The 24,074-nt window shown below is 41.5% G+C and overlaps 1 long non-coding RNA gene across 1 annotated transcript; it reads right to left on the bottom strand.

Moving 5' to 3' along the window:
- Nucleotides 1–464: 464 nt before the first annotated feature.
- LOC118968457 (uncharacterized) lies at nucleotides 465–11,772 on the bottom strand. Its single transcript, XR_005056112.2, has 3 exons — nucleotides 11,383–11,772; nucleotides 3,174–3,549; nucleotides 465–2,694 (listed from the first exon to the last, which is right to left on the bottom strand). It is a non-coding gene; the product is annotated as an uncharacterized lncRNA (long non-coding RNA).
- Between the last annotated feature and the right edge of the window lie 12,302 nt (nucleotides 11,773–24,074).

Below are 24,074 nucleotides of genomic sequence, written 5' to 3'. Positions count from 1 at the left end.
CAAGTGCATTTTGTTTGTTTTGAAATAGGATTTAAAAATCATCCAAGTAGCAGGGCATTAATACTTGTCTGTTACTTCCAAAGTAATAAATTCATGCTTATGATGCACAGCTGAGTACACCTTTACCTGTGTGCCTGGGTGACTTTGTGCGACCCCCCCTGGTGTCAGTGTCCGGAGGGCAGTCCCCACGTTTGCCAGTTAAACCTCCTCCTGAGTTCATCCTGACCTCAGGTGATGCTTCAGGGTCCCCTACATGCGCCCTTTCTCTGCTCGGCTTCTCAACCAGTTGAGCCAAGAACAGTGAACAGCAGATGGGTCCTGTGTGGGTGACAGGTCCTCGTTCAGGCGCTCACACCTTGAGGCGGTCTCACAAAGGCCCCCACAGCGCCCATGCTGTTCACTCGGTAGAAGTGACCTATCGTTACTAACAAACTGCAATTTAAAAACAAAACATGACTATATAGTCTATTTCACAGGTTTTTTATTAATTTATATACATGATAATATTTAAAATAAGAAAACAACAGCCCATTTAGGCTCTGAACTGTGTTGTAGGTCCATTTAATTCCACTTGACCAGAACCATAATGGAATCCTGGGTCTGTTCCTCTTCAGTACAAACCGATGGCTTTTTCTCCCTCAAATTGTTTACTGTGATACTGTAATAGCTTTAAAGTTCCACTTAGTCTTTAATTACCATTATCTTATTCACAATAATACTTAAAATGAAAATTAAAACCCATAAATACATTCTCGTGCTCTCTTAATGGGAAATTCAACTCTATTTGTTTATAATTATAAGGGAATGCTGGATTTATTCATATACACATTTGTTATGGTACTGAAATGGCTTAAATTGTTTAATTTTGTAAGCTATGGCAGAGGAAGAGCCCTTTGTATCATCTATTACAAACTTTTTGTGCTGGATGGGTTCTTTCGGCCCCATTTGATTTGCACCCACCCCCCTGCATCCCTTCTGTGGTGACAGCAGGGGGGCACGGGGACCCCATCAGCTGTAAACCGCTCATGCAGGGCCAGAGGACAGGGTGAGAGGGAACCGGTGGTGCTTCGCCTCTGTGGGTGTCCCTGGGTGATCTTAACCCTCTACCTGAGGTCACAGCTAGTGGTGGGTAGCCTGTCCCTCTCCAAGGCCGAGGTGGGGTTCCCTGTGCTCTGTCCTGTGGGCCTGGGGAGAGGTCACTGCTCCCACTTTCTCTGACCTCAGGAGGCCGCCCTATGCTGTGTGGTTTCCTACACCCACCACAACTTTGTAAATAATCTTTTCGTTAGGTCTCCTCAGATTATCTCAATTTGAATGAAACTCACTTTTTTCTTCTCTGGACATTGATGACACACTCTATGAATAATAAGAAGAAAAAGGTTTTGAGAATAGGACATACTCACCTTTTACTGAGCAGCTTAGAGGCAGCTAGGGACCTAGAAGTGAGCTCTCCTCTCTCTCTCTCTCTCTCTCTCTCTCTCTCTCTCTCTCACTTAGCAGAACAGAGCGCACAAATGCCTGCTATCACAGCATTTTACTAATACTTTTAGTAAATAATAGTAATATCATAATTTTGGTAAAGAGAATTGAGATGGAATCAAAGGGATTTGTTTTATTCCCTTATACCAGAATTGTTCATTTGAGCCAAGAATATTCAGTTCTTCAGATTTGGATTCTTAAGTGTGGGCCTTTACTGTACCCAGGCTTCTTCAGATACCAACATTTTATGCCCATTTTGAAGGACTGTATATTCTTTGGCTCAGATGAAGAAGAAATAACTACATAAAATTAAAATTTCCTTTTTTATATTTGAAAACCCCATTAACTTATAACAATCATTTTGGTTTTAGTTAGGAGACATCAGGTACTTTTGGAAATTTGTGAATTTCCTGAGGCTACTCTAAATTATACAACTTAAATACAATTCTGTATTTTATAGCTGCAGAGACATATGCAATTAAAAAATGACAGTTTTGTGTGCTGAAATATTAAATGCAAATTTATAAAATGGCTTTGTTACTGTTTTAAACAAACTCTACTTTGAAAAAAATCCCTCTATTTTCATATACATTGGTAAAAATCCAGAGGCAGAGACATTCTTACAAAGTTTCTCTTAATCTCAATCAAAAGGAAAATTTTAACTAGGAAACCTATAGATACTCATAATGAGCTGGAAAGTGTTTCCAAAACAGATTTAAAAATTCTTATACTTGAGTCAGTAATTCCTTTAAAACATGTTTAATACATTAACAATAATCGTTTTCGTTTATGCCGGCCGTTACAGCAAGTGCCAGGTCACAGCTGTGGTTTAGCTCCCTCAGCAGTGGTGTTGAGCATCTTTTCATGTACTTGTTGGCCATGTAGATGTCTTCTTTGAAAAAACATCTGTTCACTTCGTCTGACCATTTTTCAATCAGATTGCTTGTTTGGTACTGAGTTGTATAAGTTCTTTATGCATTTTGGATGTTGACCCCTGTCCAGTGTATGGTTTGCAAATACTTCCTCCCATCCCTGGGCTGCCTTTCGTTTTGCTGGTGGCTTCCTCTGCTGTGCAGGAGCTCTTTGGTTTGATGTCTTCCCACCTGTGCGTCTTTGCTTTGGCTGCCTTTGCTTTGGAGTTGAGTCCAAAAGTCACTGCCTAGACCAAGGCCAGGGAGCTTCTAGCCTCTGCTTTCTGCTAGGAGATGACAATGGCTGGTGAGGAAATAGAGAAAAGTGAACCCTTGTGCACTGTTGATGGGGATGTAAATAGGTTCAGCAATGGTGAAAAACAGTGATGGTTCACAAAAAAAATTAAAACTGAACTGTCATATGATCCTGCAATTCCACTTCTGGGTATTATCCAACGGAAGTGAAAATAGGATATTGAGAAGATATCTACACTCCCATGTTTGTTACAGCTTTATTCACATCTACCAAGTTATGGAAATAATCTAAGTGTCTGTCAACAGATGAAAGGATAAAGGAGATACCATACACACACCCACACCCACACCCCCACACCCACACACGTACACACACACACACACACACACACACACAATTGGATATTATTCAGCCATTAGAAAGAAGGAAATTCTGACATTTGCAACAACATGGATGGATCTCGAGGGCATCATGCTAAGTGAGACAAGTCAGACAGAAAAAGATAAAAACTATATGATGTCACTTACTGTGAAATCTGAAGTAGTCAAACTCATAGATTCAGACAGAAGAACGGTGGTTACCAGGTTGGGTGGGAGGGGTTGGGGACATGTTGTTAAACAGGACAAGCTTTCGTCTAGAAGGCGAACAAGCCCTGGCGTCTGCTGCACAGCACAGTGATCATTGCCCCAGAGCCGATTCATGTACTTCAGAGTCGCTGAGAAGCTGGGTATCAGATGTTCTGACCACAGCAAAGAAATGATGACCCTGTGACTTGACAGTGTGTTACCCGCTGCTGCATCGCATCCCAAGGTGTAAGTGCACTAGATCAATACAGTGCAGTGCGCCGATCACATCTCAGTGAAGTCATTTTCTCTGGAAAAAAATTCCATTCAGTAGCTTGAGCTAAGAAAAAAAAAATAGAACAAAATGAAGAAGTTGAAATAGGAATAACCTGTATGATAACAGCGCCCTATAGTCCGAGCTCAATCCTCCCATTTAACAAGAGATAGGTGGGTAGGTAGGTCAGTGGATCTGCAGTTTTAGTCATAACCCTCAACAATAGAAAGACTATCAGCATGAATCTCCTTGTTAACCTGATTGTATCATGTAAACCATATGGTGCTCATTGAAACTGCACTTACGGTGCAAGAAAATCTCCTGATCTTAAATATGCTTTATGGTCCTTGTTCCCTCTGGTATATTTATTGACAATTTTCCTCGTCTTTACTTGGCTCCTGGATGAGGTTTAAATTACTCCATCTGTATACCTGTTGGAAATTATGCCACAACAAATATTAATGATACATGGTCATATGCAAAAACTGAGGAAACACAGTTATTTGGTATCTGGATTTACATACTGGATTTTTACAAAGTGCACATCCAGTTCTATTTATAATTTACTACAGCAGCAAATCTCTCTCTCTTGTTCACGGAGGTCTTCAGAGTGAAGATGAGAATGTCCAACGTGCCAAGTAAAATGTAGACTTTCAAACAGGAAATGAAAAGAGAGAAGTCAGTATCCTCCTGAGTTCACTCGTTTTCTGCTTCGTCCAGCAGTCACTGACCGCCCCGCTGGGCACACTGCTGCCCTCACACACCCCGGAGATGGTGCCTTGCTGCCTCCCTTGGACAGCGGGAAGGTGTTCTGGGACCCCGATGAACCGGGTGCTGCTGTGCTCCATAGGGTCCCGCACTGTCCATTCTGTACTTTCTTCTTTGTATTCGGCTCTTGAAGTGCTGAAATTTGGGTCTCAGTCACATGGGATGGGAATGTTAACAGGTTGCTGGAAGTTATTAATGATTACTTGCATTTTTAAACTGCATATGTGAGTGCCTCAGAACATCCCTGATGCTGGCTCTAGTTGCCGTCTTATGCCGCTCATCGAAGCGGTGGGCTTATTTCGTTGCATGAAGCAGGTGCTGTGCAAGGGCGGCGGCTGTTTTGCATAATGTTATTCCATTGCCATAACGTGATTTAGGAGGCCATTATGATCCCATCTCTAAGGTCAATCCCATATTCCTCTGTAGAAATTGAGGGCAATGGACATTATTGTCAGAGACTGAAGTGACAGTAAACCAAATGAAATCATGATAAACTTCTCTTCATTCCATGAGTTACGAAAGGAGTAACTTCTTCTCCACTTACTTAGCAATACTCTACCTGAAAAAGTGAGCTGAGGATTCCTTGTTCACGCCCTGCTTGCTGCACATCTACACCTCCGGCCCGGCTCACGGTCTGTGCGCGCCCCTCTCTGTCTCCTTGGTCGCATGCTTGTAGTTGCCTCCAGGCTGCAGATTGGACGGAACATTTGGGCTGCTGCCCGAGGGGCTGCTGAAGGGCCAGCTGGTCTCCTGGGAGAGTGAGGGGCCTTAGCCAGGAAGAAGCCCCTCCTCCCTCTGCTTGCAGCCCGGAGCCTCCTCCCCCTGGCATGTGGGAAGGGGCCACGTGGGGAGGGGATGGTGACCCCAGGTAGCCAGACCCTCAGGGCCTCAGGCCTTGAGCCACGGAGCAGCCGAGTTCCAACATCCTGGGAGCGACTGAGTCCTGCCCGCAGTCAGGGCCCATGAGCCCAGGAGCTGCCTTTCCCAGCTGGGCCGGGGGTGACAGCAGCTCAGGGGTGTGGGGGGCCTCGTGTAGGTGCTCTGGGACCCTAGAGCAGAAAACCTGCGCATCCCCTGGAAGGGCAGACGGGCTTTGGGGCCCTCTTATCATGGTGAAAGGACCCCCTCCTACAGACACACGCAGGTTCCCCACCTACTAGCACGTCCGTGAAAACATGAGCGTGGGAAATGGGGTGTCTGTGCCGCAGATTTGTGGACAGTTTTACCCAGTAAGACAGATTATATATCTACTCTGTGTAGGCCTGTTTGTGTGGGGGCTTACTTTTCACCCCACTCAGGGGGATTTTGTGTGTCTAATTCACCCAGAGTGTCTGTTTGTAAATCATTGCTGCTCATAAAGCTACTTGTATCTTATGTTAAAGGTAGGTTGTATGTGTTGGTTTGCAGAATTGATATTCTACACCACTGATTATTTGTATATCCCTATGCAATTGCCACCTTAATTATTTTATCTTTATAATGAATTTAATATCTACAAGAGCCCTTTACCCTTATTTTCTTTCTGTTTAATAGAAGTATTTGATTGTAAGTGGGTCTTTTCTGTTCTATAAATATTTTAAAATCATGTTGTTATATTTCATTAAACCCCTGAGTTTCATTAACTCTATATATAAAGTTGAAAAAACATTTTAATATTTCTGTCCAGAACCATAGAGCATCTCTCTGGTAATGACTTTCAATTTTTTATGTTCCTTCATATATGTGTTTTTAGATTCCCTACAGCTCATTTATCTTTATGTAAATACATTGATCAGTTGGTTTCTGGTGTTTTTGATACATGGCTAACCCTAGCCAACTCACCACAATGGGGAGACAGTTCTCCAGGGCTCTGTCCTGTCTGCACATCTTAGCAGAGACATGGAGTGACTTTGTTCTGAGCTGACTTCTTCAGGATGTCTGGGTATTGGACAGACTTGCAGGGAAGAGCACGTCTTCTGCTGGGTCATCGGGTAGGTTCTTGCTGTCCAGGATGGTGAAGCTAACAAGTCTTTCAAAAGCAGAGGCTCTGCCGGTGTGCCTCCAGCTCCGCTGAGACCGGCGGCTCCCCCGTGTGCCGTTCAGCGGTGGCGCAGACCTGCAGGGTGCACAGCAGCCCTGGGCCTCTGCACTGTCTCCCTGGGGCTCAAGGATGTGGCTGGGAGGCAGGACTGCAGTGTGTTCTCACCCTGAAGCTGGAAGTCTCAGTTACATGCTGTGCAGAAAAAACGGGATGCGTTTGGGCCCAGAGCCTGTGGGCACGTTAAGTAGAGTGGCCGATAGTCCGAGGTACTCGTGGGAAAACGTCCCAGAACTAAGATGGTGTGGAGGTGATGTTGGGTGCTGCTGGGAGGCAGTTCTTCCTAGTGTGTCAGACCCTCAGGTGGGCCAGTGGGAGGACTGCTGTCCCCCGTCTCCCCCGGCACTCGGACGGGAATGTTCACAGCTGGAGCGAAATGAGAGTGATGGGATGCGTATGAAGAAATTCACTTGTTTACATTTTGTTTATAATCAGTGATAATTATTTTAATTCTCATTACAAATTTCAGTTGTGTTATAGTGTTATCATTTTAAAAATTAAACATACGTGCTTAAATGGTGTCTCTGTTAACTTTTAACTTCATTGCAGATAGCATATTCTATATAATTTTAATTAAAATTTGGTGAAATGAGCTTTATGGCCCAAAGTTTTCGTAGTTTTAATAACGGGTTGTATATGCTTGGAAAGAGTGAATTTCATGCAGTTCTTGCTGCCAGTATTTAGATGAGTCTGTCACGTAAAGCCTGTAATCATGCGGCCAACTCTTCCGTCCTTAGCGATTTGTTTACACCGCCTGATCTAGCACTTGCTCAAAGAGATTTTTTGAATATTTGCACATCATGTGGATTTGCCTTTTCACATTGTAATCCATCAACTTTTGCTGTCTATGTAATGAAGTTGGTGAATTCAACAGTACATCCTCATGAAGTGGCCCATAATTCTCTTCGTTTATTAGTAACACAGCTATGCCAGCTTTCTCTTTGGTAGTGTTTGCATTATTTGTTTTTGACCCTTTTATTGCATATTAAAAATGTCACAGGTTATGTTGTTAGCTCTGCTTCTTGTTAATAGGCTGTTGGCTTTAATGCTTTGCATAGTCTAATATTCTTTTTCCACAAGAATGTTTTGTCTATTTATGTTTTGTATGACTTTTGATAGGTTTACGGTTAAATCTGTAGCCCTGTTTTTATTCTGGACAGTTGTCTTGGTAATATTGTCTTTCTTTTCCTCTCCCTTCTTGCCTGATTTGTGGTTATTGGCTTCTTTTTTTTTAGTTTAGTTGGTTTATTCAATCATTTGCCTTAGTAATTTTATTGTTGTTTCGAAAGTATTTTACAAGAAACTTGGAAAGACAACCTTGTGGCTAGGATCTGGACCATAGTAAAAGCAGATATTATTCTAAGGTAGTTTATTTTTGTCTTATTAAATGTATTTCCTAGTAGTTTAGTAATATATTGAGATGCAGACATTGGGAATAAAGTTACATGGAAACATAGTTAAGTGTGGAAAGGGACATAAAATGATTTATGCTTTGTAAACTAGTCAGAATTAGAATTTACTAAAGCTCAATTTCATGTCAATGTAAGAAAATATTTCTGTCAAGTAGAGTCATCCCAGCGTGCATGGAGTTCCTCTTCACAAAGTGGCCTCTGCTTGGTGAACCACGTAGCTGTCTTAGCTGTGAAGGCGCTCGAAGGAAAACTTGCGACGTAGGGAATTTCTCATTCCTCTCAGCCTCATTGACATGAAGTCCAAACCAGTCAGTGGATATGTGCACTTGGAAAGTATAGGGAATATCGACTCCCTGGACATGATGGAACATCGTGTTAGACAGTATTAACCATTTTGGAACAGGACAGTTTAAAAAAAAATCCTCTCATGCTAAGAAAGTTGGTGCCTGTCCGAGGACATCTTGTACCCCTGAGACTTCAGTGTGTTCCCAACCTTACTTTCCCTCCAGCTTCTTTAACTTCTGCCTCGCTTATGCTGTAAAATTATCCTTCACAAGGGTGGCGAACTGATTGTTGATATGATCTAATAATGCCCTTACCCCAGTAGTCTGTGATGATATTAGCTAGAACTTTTAAATATATATATTTTTTAAAAAGTCAGAGTTTAAGTTTAGGTGTCATGACACAACTCTACGTCTTCAATTTATGAATTTTATGAGTATTTAAGTGAAAAGAAATGACTGTTATTCATTGGTGCAACTAAGTTTTGGAGCCCTAATGTTAATTATTTAACAGTAAATCCTTTCAAAATATGTCAAAATGTATTTCAGTTGGATATCAGCATAATCATTTTTAAGTGTCCCCAGCCTAGATGAAAAGAAGTTTAAAAGTAATCCTATATTTCCAAATTTCTGTATTTTGATTTAAATTTATTTTCATTGACTCAGTTCCAAAAAGTTGATCAGTAATTGAGAATATTAGATAAATCAAATGTTTGAGACTACCAGCAAACCATCCCTTCTACCAATTCTATTTTGTTTTAAAGGATAAACAAAAATGAAAGGGAATTGAATTTCTGCGGCTTTCAGCTAACTGTACTTGACTTTGTGATTTTAGACAAATCTCTACATGCTTGAATAAAATGTTCATTCTCAATTATTTACAATTCTGTGATACTATTTTGAGAGCCATTAACAGAATTCCTAAAGATTTGAATAACAGGATTCCAGAGGTTCAGTTTCTGGACAAATATTTAGCTCTCATTCAGGGAATGTATGTCCATAGATCTTAGTAAGTTTGAGTATTTTCAAAGAACATTTTATAATTGCTTCAATTGTGTACTTCTGTTTAGATATATGTATTTATGATATATTATAATATATATTATAAGCAGGCTACTGCACTAAGGTTATCTAAATTATGGTAATAATAAAAAAGTAATTTTACCCATACAAAAAGAAAATCTGAGAACAGTGTCCATTCATACTAAATATTTTTCCATCCTTTTAGGTCTTTTGTCACTGTGACATATTTATGTGGCTGTTACCTTTTAACTGCCTGGGGGATATAATGCACTTGATATGACCCTAACCTACTAAGTCAAAGCTATACATGTCATGCAGATGATATGCCATTCGGAAATGATACTAAAATTTAGATTCCTATGCTTTAATGAAAGTCTCTGAGAAAGGTTGGCCATTTAATGTCTTTAAAAAGGTTCCATATAAAAGATATAATTGAATAATGTAGCTGAAATGCCAAATTTAATGTTACCACTTACATGCAAATAATAGTACATCATTAGATTTATTTTAAAACATTATAATGACTTTAGTAAAATTAGATTTTCTACAGAAAAGTAAGGTGTTTGTATTTGTGTGTGTGTGTGCGTTTCTAGCACATAAAAACTAAATGGAATCTCAAATCACAAGTCCGACTTACATATTGCCTTGGCCATCACCAAAAGGCGCTACTAAAAGAAGCATATTTGGTCTAAAAATAATGTGGAAAGCAGAAGGGTTTGATATTAGGTAGATAGTGGGGGTACTTATTTGACCTTTTGTGTATTAATTTCTCTTTTTAATGATAGTTGCACAGTCTTTTTGCATATATAATAATAGAACAGCTGTCTTTTCTTAAAAGTTTACTCAATAATTACTGACCTGAACATTTCATACTTAAAACTTATTTCTAATATATTCCATAAAAGGGATGTTTACCACTTCTTAACCATTGTAAAGTTTAACACTTGTTCTTTTTTTCTTGGTCCCTCCCCTCTCCCCCTCCCCCTCTCCCCCTTCCCCTCTCCCTCCCTTCTATCCCTTTCCCCCTCCCCTTCTCCCTCCCTCCCTCTCCCCCTCTCCCCCTCCCCTCCCCCTCTCCCTCCCATCTCCCTCCCCCTCTCCCTCCCCTCTCTCCCTCCCCTCTCCCCCTCTCTTTCTTGCCTTCTCTCTGTGGGGTACAGGTAGAATAAAATAATGTGGTATTTTGCTGATAGTTTCATGAGTGCAAATAGAAAGTACAGTTGTATTTAATCCACATGCTGCTTTTGCAGTAAACCTGTGTAAGTTCTTAAGACATTCCAGGGAACAGAAAGCCAGTCATGAAAATCAGTTTTGAATGTATAGATTAGTGCTTCTCAAACTTTAGAATATATCAGAATCACCTGTAGGAGTTTAAACACAAATCGCTGGACAGTCCCTGAATGAGGTCAGAGGTCGAGTCCAAGAATTTGCTCCCTGTTGATGCTCTGATGCTGGGCTGGGAAAGATGATTTGAGAATTATTGTACAACACAGTGTCGTACCTTAGCCCTGACTGCTTGATGAACTAGGAAATACAGGTCATCACGAATGAAGAGACTTTTGGACCCAGTGCAGTTACGTGTTCAGTGAAGCTTTCTGGACATATTTCCCATTGATTTCCTGTCTATTCTAGATAAACATAAGGGACAGCAGTGGCTGCTGCAGTGCCCTGCAGCTCTTCACCCACCCTTCTCTGCTGTGTTTTCTGGTAATGCAGCAGGACGTGCAGGTCCAGCCGTTCACCCCTCGTGCAGCCCCCGGGTCAGCACGCAGAGAGCCGGGGGCCTTCGCTCCGTGGCCTCGGGGCAGGTCCTCAGCTCCGGGCGCCTGGCTGGCTGGCAGGGCCTCCCCAGTACTGCGGGCCCCGCCTCAGGCAGCTGTACCCTCCCTGCTGGGCTCCCCGCCGCTCGCCTCTGCTGGGCTGACTGCGGCTTGCTGAGCCCCACGGCAGGTCCCGGGGCCCCCGGCAGGCTGCATGTGCCGCGTGGCTGCTCCCGGATGGCGCCTGTCCGAGCCCCGCGTGCCTGCCCGTCCCCGAGCCACAGCCTCACGGTGTTCGCCTCGTTGCTTGCTGCTTGTGGTCCTGCGAGGGTTCCCTTTACCACCCTTCACGGCGAGTCACCTATTTTACTGGTGATTTGTTTATTATTAAATTTTCCTCTTCAGTGAACCTGACTGATGTGTCCCGATGTGTTAAATGAACGCTTGTTTTATTGTCCCACAAGTAAACTCCCCTTGCTGGTTTCCCTGTGAGCACCCCTCTGAAGGGTCCATTGTGAGTGTGAAGGAAGTGTGTGCATAGAGTAGGCGCAGTTTAGGAAACAAACTGAAGACCATACCTTCAAAAAATGATGCAATCTGAGTGAAGACTTGTGGGAGTGTCCGGGCATCTCCTCCCCCTGCCGCGGCAGCTCGCAGCTCCGATGTCCACCCCAGCCTTCCTGCGGTGCTGCGCTGGGCTCGGGGGCCCGTGTTCATGACCCGGCGCCCCCGGGCTCTGCTGTGAGGGAGTGTGGGGGGGCCCCCGAGGTGGGGAGACCCGCCTGCCCGTCCTCCTCTGTTCCCTCCCTTCCTGCCGGTCGCCTCCTGCTCGCGGAGCCCCCTGGAGACACCAGGCTGTCTGCACCTCCTCCAAGGTCAGGCCACAGGAGCGCAGCCGCACCCCCTCCTCGGAGGCCCGCATTTCAGCGCGTGGCCCCAACGGCTGAGTGTGAGCGGTGGGGCCTTCTCAGCTTTGCTCCACCACCCCTCGGGCTGGCAGCTGCCTCCTGGGGTTGCCTGTCGGTGATAAAGGAGGGTTTTATTTTTGTTGTTGTTTTGTCTTACGATCCCTGGATAGCAATTCCTTATGTAATTTTTTTTTTTTTTTCTGTTCAAACAACTGGTGTAGTTTCTGCCTTGTGATAGGACCTTGGTCGTAACAGAAACTGGTACTGGGACTCATTCAGGAAGCAGACCTAAAACATCAAGGGTCACTGGGGGTGGCTCTGCCCGCGCTCCAGCCCAGCACTGACCCCTGCACACTGGGTGGGGCGCTGCACCTCAGCTCTTTGCCCGTTACTGACTGTCTTTAAGTCATAAGTCTGGGAAACAGGCATCCCGGGGAACCAGGCAGTGACTGCAGTCAGCTGCCAGGCCCCCCCCTGCCAGGCGTCCTCTGTCCCTGGCAGCGTGCGGGGCACTTGTGGAAGGAACACGTCAGGCTGGAGGCCTGGCAGCTCACGGCAAATTACAGTCCGAGGCTTGGAGCGTGTCTGCAGTGTTCCTGCACGATTCCTTCACTCTTGCAGCCCTGAGCCTAATACTGCTGGATATTTTTACATGCAATTTTACTTGTTGCAGAATTAAAACATAATTTTTACCCCCTCTCTTATCAAGTTTCATATGAAATTTAATGCTTCTTTTAGTAAGAAGTGTGACTCTCAGTCTTTGAATTAGGACATTTGGCCAGAAGCAGCTTTTCTTGTCATGTATATGCATATTCATTCCTTTGCTCAGAAATACAGTTAATCACACGGAGGGGATTTTCCATTCAGAAATCCCCATTCTCCTCAAAATCTACCCAAATACTCCTTGCTCCCATTAGACTTATAACTAGGGTTTTATCCTAGTATTTTCTGACAGAGAAAGAAATCTCTGATACAAGAAGAAATAGTTTTTATACCAAGATAATTAGGAAATTTAGCTAATTTGTCAAAAGAAAGCTGATTTGGCAAAATCCTGAGGAATATGTGTGGGAATGGATACCAAAGGTGTTATACTAGGTGAGATTGACTATAATACCAGGTGCAGCTGAATTTGTCAATATGGATGCAGCCGCCAGAAATGCTGGGTCTACTACGTCTGCTCAGCCGACCGCAGACGGCCCCAGCGGCTGGCCTGCTCGGCGCCTGCAGGTGCGGTGGGCAGGGCTCTGTGGGATGGGACAGGTGTGCCAGGTCGCATCCTGGCATCCTGCAGGGGGTGGACTCCAGAGGCCCCGTGAGACAGGAATTCTGCAGTCTGTTTATTACGTGTACCCCACATACAGCCTTCACCTGCCGCACCTCACAGGGGGCTTTGAGGACTTCCCGTGCACCCCCTCAGCGAGGCAAGTATCTGCCTCCCTGCCAAGTGTTGAGGTGGCTCTGCTTTGTGGCCAGAGGTGTGACGTAGGAGGTGCTGCCAATCATAAGGGCTCCCCAGTGTCAGGGAAGATGACAGGGTCCGGCTGGCAGAGGCCGCTGCATCTCTTAGCTTCCTACAGCACAGTGGTAGTGGCTGTAGGGGCAGCTGAGGGAATCTGGTGACTAGAGCCCTCTGATGCACTGGCTTACCATTAAGGCTGACTGGTCTCTGCATCTGTAGGAAGAAAATAGGTTAGCATCGACTAAAATGTCACCAGTTATATGAAATAATCCAGGACTAATGAACAGAGACCCAGTTTCAGTTGCCCAAATGGATATTCTGTGTTTCTTACCATGCTTCCAGATGTCTTGATACAAGGGAAACGGAGTCTCCTTTACTTCTGCAAGTATTCATTGCAGTGACCTGTGTCTTTTTCTGGAGTGGTTCTGTGCTGGGCCAAGAAATACACAGAGCTTTTGCCTATGTTTTCTCTTAAGAGCTTTATGCTCTCATGTCTTGCAGCTAGGTCTTTAAACCATTTCAAGCTTACTTTTATATATGGAGTTAGACTGCAATCCAGTTTCATTTTCTTGCATGTAGCTGTTGATTTTTCCAAATACCAGTTATTGAAGAAACTAATTTTTCCCCACTGTATATTCATGATGCCTTTATCATTTATTGAATGATGATATATGTGTGGGTTTATATCTGGACTCTTTTTTGTATTCCATTAATCTATGGGTTGTTCTTGTGCCAGAACCATACTGTTTTGATTACTGTAGTTTTATAGTATAGCTTGAAGTCAGGGAGTATAATACCCTCAGCTGTGTTCTTTCTCAGGATTGCTTTGGCTATTCATGGTCTTTGGGGATCCTTTTAGGATTATTTGTTCAAGTTCATTCAAAATACTGTTAGTATTTTGATAGGGATTGCATTGAATCTGTAAATTTCTTTGGGCAGGATGGCCATTTTGCCAACATTAATTCTTCCTATCCACAGACACGGATAGGTTTCCATTTATTTGTGTTGTCTTTAATTCTTCTCATGAGTGTCTCAACAGTTTTCAGAGTACAGGTCTTTCACCTCCTTGGTTAGGTTTATTCCTAGGTTTTTTGTTCTTTTAGAAGCAACTGTAAATGGAATTGTTTCCTCATTCCACTTTCTGCTAGTTCATTGTTAGTATATAGGAATGCAGCAGATTTCTGCATAGTAATTTTGTATTGCAACTTTGCTGAATTCAGTTATTAGTTCTAGTAGTTTCTTGGTGGAGTCTTTAGGGTTTTCTATGTATAATATCATGTCATCTGCAAATAGTGACAGTTTTACTTCCTCCTCCATTTGGATGCCTTTTTACTTGTCTGATTGCCAAGGCTGGGACCTCCAGTATTATATTGACTAAAAGTCATGAGAGTGGGCATCCTGTCTTGTTCCTAATCTTAGAGGAGAATCTTCAGCTTTTTGCCATTGAGTATTTTGCTAGGTGTGGGTTTGTCTTAAATGGCCTTTATTATGTTGAGGTATGGTCCCTCTGTACCCATTTTGTTGATAGTTCTTATCCTGAATGGATGTTGAATTTTGTCAAATGCTTTTGCAGCACCTATTGAAATTATCATATGGTTTTTATCTTTCCATTTGTTAATATGGTGTGTCACATCAATTTACAAATACTGTACCATTCTTGAATCCCTGGAATAAATCCCGCTTGGTCATGATAGATGTTCTTTTTGATGTATTTTTGAATTTGGTTTCCTAATATTTTGTTGAGGATTTCTGCATCTATATGTTCATCAGGGATATTGATCTTTAATTTTCTTTCTTGGAGTGTCTTTGGTTTCTGTAATAGAGTGACGCTGGCCTCATAGAATGAATTTGGAAGTATTCCTTCCTCTTCTACTTTTTAGAATACTTTAAGAAAGATGGGTGTTAGCTTCTCATTAAGTATTTGGTAGAATTCAGCTGCGAAGCTATCAGGTTCTAGGTTTTTGTTTGTTGAGCATTTTTTGATTACCAGTTGGTCTGGTGATTGATCTGTTCAGAGTTTCTATTTCTTCCTGGGTCAGTCTTGGAAGATTGTATATTTCTTGGAATTTGGCCATTTGTTTTTTGGTTGAAAAATTCTTTGAATTTCTGTGGTGTCAGTTATAACTTCTTTTTTATTTCTGATTTGTTTATTTGTGTTCTCTTTTTTTCTTGATGAGTCTGTTTGGGTGTCTCTCCATTTTATTTTTCACAAAGAACCAGGTTTTGATTTTATTGAGCTTTTTTCTATTTTATTCTTCTCTGTTTTTTTCTGCTCTTGTATTTGTTATATTATGTCCCTCCTACTAACTTTGGTTCTCATTTTCTAGTTTCCCTAGTAGTGAGTTTAGACTGTTTATTTGGGATTATTCTCGTTTCTTAAGGTAAGCCTGTAGAGCCTTGTACTTCTTTCTTAGAACTGCTTTTGTGGTGTTCCTCATATTTTGAGCTGTAGTATTTTTGTTTTGTCTCTGTGTAGTGCTTGATTTCCTCTTTAGTTTGTTCATTGATACATTGATTGTTTAGAAGCATGTGGCTTAGCCTCCTTGTGTTTGTGTTTTTTTTTGTTTTCTTTGTGTTTTGTACAAAGAAAACAAAATTTCTCAAATATATTTAATCAATTCATTTCTACTTTCTAGTTTCATACCATTGTGATCTGAAAAGATGTTTGAAAAAATTCCAATTCTTTTGAATTTTTGAGGTTCTTTCTGTGTCCTAATAAGTGTTTTATTCTGGAGAACGTTCCATGTACACTTGAGAAAACTGTATCCTGCTTCTTTTGGGTGGAATGTTCTGTAGATATGTTAATTTTGGTCTAATGTATTGTTCAGTGCCTCTGTTTCCTTGTTTATTTTCTGTCTGGTTGATCTGTCCATTGATGTGAGTGGGGTGTTAAAGTCCCCTAACATGACGACTTGATATTTCCTCCTTTAGTTCTGTTAGTATCTGTTTCACGTATGGGTGCTCCTGTGTTGGGTGCATGGATATTTGTAATAATGGTTATATCCTCTTGTTGGACTGACCCCTTTATCACTGTGTAATGTCCTTTGGCCCTTGTTACTTTCTTTGTTTTGAAATCTACTTTGTCTGATACAAGTACTGTTACTCTTGCTTTTTTCTCCCTATTATTTACATAAAATATCTTCTTCCATCCCTTCACTTCTAGTCCATGTGTGTCTTTACATCTGAAATGAGTCTCTTGTAGGCAGCATGTAAATGGGTCTTGTTTCTTTATCCATTCTGCCACCACATGTCTTCTGATTGGTGCATTTATTCCATTCACATTTAAGGTAATTAGTGATAGGTGTGCTTATTGCCATTTTAGCAATTGTTCTCTGGTTGTTTTTGTAGTCCCTGCTGATTCTTTCTTCATTTCTTGCACTCTTGTTATTTAATGATTTTCTCTAGTGTTGTGATTGGATTTCTTTTTTTGACTTTTCTGTGTATCTATTACAGGTCATAGGCTCGTGGTCACCAAAGGCTCATTCATAGATCCCCAAATACATGGCAGCCCATATTGGGTGCTCTATTTTGAACACAGTCTAAAAGTACTTTCTTTTATTCTTCCTCCTCATACCCTTTATGTATTAGATGTCATCATCTGCAGTTTTTGTGTTTCTCTGGACTGATTTTGGGTTGGTTGGTTTTGCTAGTCTCATTTTGTTTTGTTTTTAACTTCTTACTTGCTTTGTAAGTAATTGGTCTACTACCTTTACTATGCGTTTATTTTTACTGATGAAAAACATTTAGGCTTGAGAACATTTCCATCTATAGCAGTCCCTCTAACATATCATGTAATGCTGGTTTAATGGCTCTAAATTCCTTCAGTCTTCCTTTATCTGGGAAATTTTTCATCTCTCCTTGAATTCTGAATGGTAACCCTGCTGAATAGAGGATTCTTGGATGAAGGTCCTTCCATTTCAGTAGATTAAATATGTCATGCTACTCCCTTCTGGCCTGTAAAGTTTCTGCTGAAAAATAAATGCTGATAGCCTGATGGGGTTGCCCTTATAAGTAATTTTTTGCCTGTCTGGCTGCTTTCAGTACTCTCTCCTTATTCTTAATTTTTGTCATTTTAATTATTGTAGGTCTTGGTGTTGTCTTCTTTGGGTTCCTTTTGTTAGGGGTTCTCTGTAGTTACAGTATGTGGTTGTCCATTTCTTTCTCCAGATGGGGAAAGTTTTCAACAATTATTTCTTCAGAGAGACTTTCTACCCCTTTGTCTCTCCTCCTCCTGGGACCCCTGTTATGCAAATATCGTTTCATTTGGATTGGTCACACAGCATTCTTAGCATTGTTTTGTTTCTAGAGGTTCCTTTTCCTCTGTTCCTCAGCTTGTTTTCCTGTTCTCTAATTTCCATTTCATTTTTTGTCCCCTCTACTTGCGGCAATCTATTATTCATTTCCTCATTCCCTCCACTGTGTAAATCATATCAGCTACTGTATTCTTCAGCTCTGAGTGGCTCTTTTTCAGCTCTTTGTCTCTACATTGAAGTCCTCCTTGAGATTGTCGGTGCTTTTCTGCAGATCAGTGAGCATATTTATGACTGTTATTTTGAAATCTTTTTCAAGAAGATGATCTCCATTTCATTAGGCTCTCTTGTGTCTTATCCTGTTCTTTGGAGCTTATTCCTCTGCCCCCTCATTTTCTCTGGGTGTCTGTGTTTCTCCTTTGTATTAGATGGATCAGCTATGCCTCCTGTTCTGGAGAGTAATGGCTTTATGAAGGAGGCGTCCTATTGTGCCCAGAAGCTCACAACTCCTTCACCACCACTGCCTGGTTCTCCTCTGCAGCAGAGCCACATTTGCTATTGTTAGGCTGCTGATCACCTTCATACCTGCCTTCCAGTGGAGGCCCTTTCTGGGCTGTGCAGCAGCACCTCTGCTGGGACCATTGTGGGTGGGGCCACCCGCTGAATGCCTGGCAGTGTTTGGGGTGCTGCTTGTCCATCAGGGCAGGTGGGCTGTGAGCACGGATCATGGGTGGTCCTGAGCTACCAGTGAAGAGGAAAGAGCATTTGGAGTTGACTCATGCAGGGGCCTCCCCAGCTGGGTTGAGTGAGTACTGGGAAAGCTGGGGAAAGCCTCCCTCTCTCTTTCAGGCAGCAAACCCACTGCTGGTAGGCCAGGCACATGCCCAGAAAAGCCCCTTGGCGTGGGCCACCAGTGAGGGGGATGGCACGCCTGGGGCTGGCTCCCGCTGGCATCTGATCACTTGTGCTGAGGGAGGTCTGGGGAACCTTACAGCTGCCCGTTCTCCTGTGGACAGAGCTTCATCCACCCCCATCCCCTCTGCCACCCTCCGCACTGCTGGCAAATCTTTCAAACTGCTGCCTCTGTGCTTGGGTCTCAGCAGGATCGATGGAGCATGCCTGCCCTTCTCAAGCGGCAGGAACATCAGCCTCTCTGAGTGCCCCAGCTGTCCCCGGTGTCTAGCCCTGGTGATCACCAGAGCCCAGTGCCATGTGGACTCGTGTTCCCAGAGCAGATCTCCAGGGCCAGGTGTGCGGAGCTCCTGGGCTGCTGACCCCTCGCTGCTCCATTCCTCTCGCTCCCACCTATGGGCTGGGGTCTGGGAGGGCTTGGGTCATGACTGACCATGGTCTCCTGCTTTACCCTTCTCTGCCTGGTCTCCTCTCCTTCCCCAGGTGCAGGTGGCCTGTCCTGCAGGCCTCAGGTCGCCCTCAGGGTCAGCTGTGTTTTCTATAGCTGCTTATTTGGTGTGTGTGGGGAGGAGGTTTCCACCTGGCCTTCCTGTTGTGCCTTTTCTCCCTGGAAGTCGAGTGTATGATTTCCTACAGTGTTTGTAGCAATCTTGTGAAGTTTGTAAGGCCAATATTATGCCTGCATTTGTCGTGGGGACAGAACCCCTGACCGGCCCTGAGCCTTTTCACACCACCATGATGGCAAGGCCAGCACCCTGCTCTTCACACTCTGGATGAAGGGTCAGGTATGTAGTGAGCATGTACCTAGCATGTTCCCAGCAGAATAAGGTGTTTTCTGGACTTCATAACTAAAAGGTTCAAATAATTAAAGTAAGTTAGAGATGAAAGCCATCACTAAAATGACTGAAATGCTACAAATTCAGATCAATATAAAAATATTCAAGAGCTGTATTTTGGAGAAATGAAATATGGTACAATTTATTATTCACATTAGTACATGGAAATCTTTCAAATCTGATATAAGAATACAAATCTTTTTTAATATTTATGAATTTATATTTGCTTCTTTGTATTCCAGAAATGGTGACTGCTTATTTTTCTATTTCTTTATTTCCTCCCTTTAATTTAGCATATTTCCTCTCTTTAGTAAAAATGAGACAGCTTTCTGAGAATAAAACTTAGCAGCAAAGCTGAAGTGAAAACTTAGGGTTGTACTGTGTGAACACTGAGAACAAGACTGACTTTTAGGTGCTTTTCTTAGGCATGCAGAGCTAAGGCACAAGGCGTCATCTGAAACCTGGGGTATTGCTAGTAATGCATTTCTTCCAATAAAATCATATTTAACCTCCGAAGTCTACAAGACTGATCCTAATCAAAGGAGCTTTGCATCCTTGCCTGGATTAAATCAGGCTTGTAAGTGATTGCTCACTTTCTGAGCCATTCACTGTAGCGTCCTTGATTATGCCTCAGTGGTTTACAAGGAAGGGCTGTAGCCTTCCCTCAATATTGAGAGTGAACTCCTGAAACTGCCAGAATAGAGGCCAGGGGAGCGGTCATCATCACCCGGTTCTCCTAAGCCCAGCCCAGCCAAGTGAGTAAGGAGAACTCGTGGTGAGGGTGGCAATTCCACAGTACCTTTCAGGATGGCAACATAGTTTCACACTCGAAACCTCATTTGAGTGAGAAATAGGATTGATTCACTTCCCTGAGTGGTTCTCCAATTGGTTTGAAAGATTGAGAATGGCTTCTAAAAAAAGGAACAGCTTTTAGAGTGGTTAAATCTGGCTTAAAAGATTTCAAGCATAGTATCCCTCAAAATGGAAAGATTACAGAGGTTAAGTGGAAGACAAGAAGACTTCACATCATATAAAAACTTTTTTATCCCCAGGGTTAAGCATATATAAATTTTGTAATTCAGAATTGTAACTGGGATATATTACCCACATTTTACCCTTTCTTGCTATTAAATGAATTGAAAAATAACTCTCGAATTGGTTATAATTTAATTTTTGCAAGTTCAAAATTATCTAATTGCTTTCTAAAATAAAAAAATATTGTGAAGAAAGTGATACAGATTTTCATTTGCCTAATATTGTCAAAGAAAAAATGCAGAATATTGTTAAAAATATAGTTGAATAATAATCATTAAAATGTCAATGTTATTATTTGATACATTATTTTACTTTTCCAAATCTGGTGAATGTTGTGTTTAATTCATTTGAATACGTTATCATTTGCATTATTTGAGACATTATTTTTAGCATTCTAGATGAGAGGTAAAAATACTCAGAACCTTTAACTCTAAATGAAATGGTAAATCAAACTGAAGGTCCATTCTATCCCAAAATGTGCCCTGCTAAAGAAAAATAAACACTGTAAATACCCTTAAATTTGGTTTAAACAATTACTCTAAATGATTCTATATGTAATATTGCATTGACTAAGTAAAATTGAGATAGCAGATGAGTTATCTATATAATTTTTCCATTTGTAGGACACGTGAAGATTTTTATAGGTATTTCTATTATGGACAATAGAGTTAAAATTAAAAAAAGAAAACTTAAAAATATACTCAAATGCTTTTCATTGGAGTATGTTGAATCAGTAAAATAAGCAATAAAAATTAGTGGAAAAGAAAAGGGCAGTTTTACTTTGCCTGTATGATATTCCTTGGAGATTACAGGTCTGCCTCAAAGCTACATCAGGGAACTCAATCTCTGTTTCATTATCTGTTCATTTTCTCTATAAATGTTGAATATAGTTATTTGTGCTGAGTGGCAAAGGTGAGCAATTTGAAGATTACAGAATCAAAGAATCTTAGAATATTAGATCAACACATTTTAAATTACATCTGAGGAAATTAAAAACAAGACAGTACAAGAGACATATAAAAAAGTCACAGACAGAGTTGGAAGCAGAGCTGGAGTTAGCAGTGTTCTGACATGTACTAGACAGAGTTTTATATTCATTGGCAAGCCTTCTGACTCATTTGTTCTAAGCTCTCCTACCGATTGCAGTGTTCTAAAAATAATGTAAATGGATGATAACACTGGTTCACCTGTCATAAACTGATATTAGTTTGGATAATCAACATTAATAGCCCTTTTCTGGCAATGGACTATCCAATAGCCCTTGTCAGGGTCATTCAATACCACCAGATAATCCTTTCCTTAAGCAACACATGTACATTTACAGCCAATCACATGCTTGTCGATGATCTTGTTTTTGATCATCACAATGAAAAATACAGTATAGGGTAGATGCATTCCACAGGCTATGCATACTGCTCTTAAATGATATGCAGTTATGAATGAGCCAAAATTAATTTATATACAACCTACACCATAAATACCATAAGTGTTGGGCTAATCTACAAATGAAAAGAACTTGTAAAACTCTTGGTTTTTTTATGATTGTAGTGATCTCCTTGAGAATAATTTCAGCTTAGTTTCCTGACATTTGTCCCCAATATTCTGTACAAAGGGGGCAAAATGCTCTATTTCTACTCTATATACAATGGGGATCAGGTTAGGCTACTTGTTTTATGATTGCATTTGCAGAATGTAAAACTTATTTTATTTAGATTTTATGTTGTAGATTGGTAGAATAATTGAAGTTTTCTAAACATGATTTTTATAAGCTTAAGAAAATTCCGATATCAACATCATTATTACCAGTATTACTAGGAAAAGTGATATCATTAAAATAATTTGGAAAGCTGATGGAGATTACAGGGAGTAAAGCACTCAGATAACAACAGAACTGCTTCTTGACACTGTTGCTTTTTTTAATCCCATCTTTTTTTTTTGGTAAGAATAATAACCAGGATGTGTACATACACATACCTGTGTGTGTATAGATTAGACAATACTTACCATGTGTTGGCAGTTAAATTCCCACTGGTTCACCTGGAGGGTTGTCTAGGAACCCTGTGTCCTTGGAGGAAAGGTCTTGGCAGATCTGAGGAGTGTGTTTTGCTGAATCAAAGGATTTCTGATGCTATTGGGGTACTGATGATCTAAAACCCCCTTCCATCAACTACTTTTATAACCAGATATTTCTAAGATTTTACAGTGCACTTAAAATCAGACACTAATAAAACTATGTATTTATAGTTATTATCCCTTGGATATTGCCCTTTTGGACTTCCATACTTATTTCTTATTAAAACTCACTTGGTGTTCTACAGAGTTGACGTTGGGTCTGAGCTACTTCCTAAACATCTTGAGATGGTGTGCATTTGTGATAATAGGAAGTACTCAAAATCTACCCCCCACAACACTTTGTTATAAATAGCTTTATGGAATACTTTAAAAGATTATATGTGGTAGACAATAGCAGCATCCAAAGGACACAGTTCCATTGGACCCTATATCAAGTCAGTATTTCCTTTTAAAAATCTGTGACTTTTCAAATGGCCAGTAAAAAATAATTATGCCTCAGTGCATCAGTTTGTTGGCAAATGTGGATTCTTTAGCAGAGAGACCAACTTTAGCTAAGATGGATGACTTTTTAAATCAATTAGAAAATTATAGTTCATAATTGTCAAGTCTGATAAATCACATTTCACATGATAAAATGAAATTCTAAAGTATTCACAAGTTATCTACTTCCTGTGATTAAAATCCTTAGATCCCTGCTTGTGTAACTAGTTGTCTAGATATTTTTGTTTTGATGACAGAATCTTTGTGTGTACACTTTTTACATATTTAGGGAATATTTTTCGTAAAAAGTTTATAAATTGTGTCTTCCAATTTCAGTGTGATTATTTTGTACATGGCTTCAGCAGGTAGGTGTGAGGAAATACATATATATTCTCATGCCTCCATAAACCGGTTTGTGAAAGGATCTCTCTATAGGCTAAAGGGGCAGATAAATTCATGAAATATTTTCAGTGGTCAATTTTAATTTAGAAACTTCCACCACAGTATGAAATATTATACTCATTCAGTTTCTGGGTCAGTACTTACTCATTTAATAGAATGATTTCAGAAGCAGTTTTTCATAAAGCTACCACATTACTGCAGATGTTTATGTCATCTGTTTAGATAGGATATATTTATTTGACTTTCAAATAGGCTTATCTACCTTTATATTCCCATCTGCTTAATGGCCTGTATTTCTACTCATTCCCTCATTCACCTTAATCAGCCATGCACTTTTGATGTGACTAACATTTCAGTACATCCAAAAGGTACAAGAATATGCTGTGCATATCTCTGCCATAAGGGATGGAACTGTTAATGTGATAGAGACAGACATAGGTGACATGACTGAATATATGATAGGAAGATTAGGGGCGGAGCCAGGATGGCGGCGTGAGTAGAGCAGCGGAAATCTCCTCCCCAAACCACATATATCTATGAAAATATAACAAAGACAACTCTTCCTAAAATAGAGACCAGAGGACACAGGACAACATCCAGACCACATCCACACCTGCGAGAACCCAACGCCTCACGAAGGGAGTAAGATACAAGCCCCGGCCCGGCAGGAACCGAGCGCCCCTCCCTTCAGCTCCCGGTGGGAAGAGAGGAGTCAGTAGGGAGGGAGAGGGAGCCCAGGACTGCTGAACACCCAGCCCCAGCCACACAGACCAGAGCGCAGACACAGTGCATGCGCAGGGCCCTGGATACTAGGGAAACAGGGCAGCAAGAATGGTGAGCGGGTACTGGAGGCCGGCACTGGAGGACAAAAGAAACGCGAGCGGCCACCTTTTTTTTTTTTTTTTTTTTCTTGTT

Source organism: Manis javanica, chromosome 3, assembly GCF_040802235.1.
Source record: "Manis javanica isolate MJ-LG chromosome 3, MJ_LKY, whole genome shotgun sequence".
Classification (NCBI taxonomy): Eukaryota; Metazoa; Chordata; class Mammalia; order Pholidota; family Manidae; genus Manis; species Manis javanica.
Note: the sequence above shows the minus strand (reverse complement) of the source record. Positions and strands in the feature narration are given on the sequence as shown.